The sequence below is a fragment of the Rhincodon typus genome, unplaced genomic scaffold (assembly GCF_021869965.1).
Source record: "Rhincodon typus isolate 14 unplaced genomic scaffold, sRhiTyp1.1 hic_rhity00000062, whole genome shotgun sequence".
Lineage (NCBI taxonomy): Eukaryota > Metazoa > Chordata > Chondrichthyes > Orectolobiformes > Rhincodontidae > Rhincodon > Rhincodon typus.
The window spans coordinates 180,967-181,603 of NW_025965700.1; positions in this window are offsets into that span (position 1 = coordinate 180,967).

A 637-nucleotide genomic window follows, 5' to 3' on the forward strand; every position below is an offset into this window, starting at 1 on the left:
AGAGAGCGTTTACCCTCAGAGAGAGACAGCGTTTACCGTCAGAGAGACAGAGACAGAGAGAGTGAGCGTTTACCGTCAGAGAGACAGAGACAGAGAGAGAGAGACAGCGTTTACCGTCAGAGAGAGACAGAGAGAGAGACGGTGTTTACCGTCAGAGAGAGAGAGAGCGTTTACTGTCAGAGAGAGACAGAGAGAGAGAGAGCGTTTACTGTCAGAGAGAGACAGAGAGAGAGAGACGGCGTTTACCGTCAGAGAGAGACAGAGAGAGAGACGGCGTTTACCGTCAGAGAGAGAGACAGCATTTACCCTCAGAGCGAGAGAGCATTTACCATCAGAGAGAGAGAGAGAGAGACAGCGTTTACCGTCAGAGAGCGGGCGTTTACCGTCAGAGAGAGAGAGAGAGCGTTTACCCTCAGAGAGAGACAGAGAGAGACAGCGTTTACCGTCAGAGAGACAGAGACAGAGAGAGTGAGCGTTTACCGTCAGAGAGAGAGAGTGAGCGTTTACCGTCAGAGAGAGAGAGAGCGTTTACTGTCAGCGAGAGACCGAGAGAGAGCGTTTACTGTCAGAGAGGGAGAGCATTTACCATTAGAGAGAGCGCTTACCGTCAGAGAGAGAGAGAGAGAGAGCGTTTACC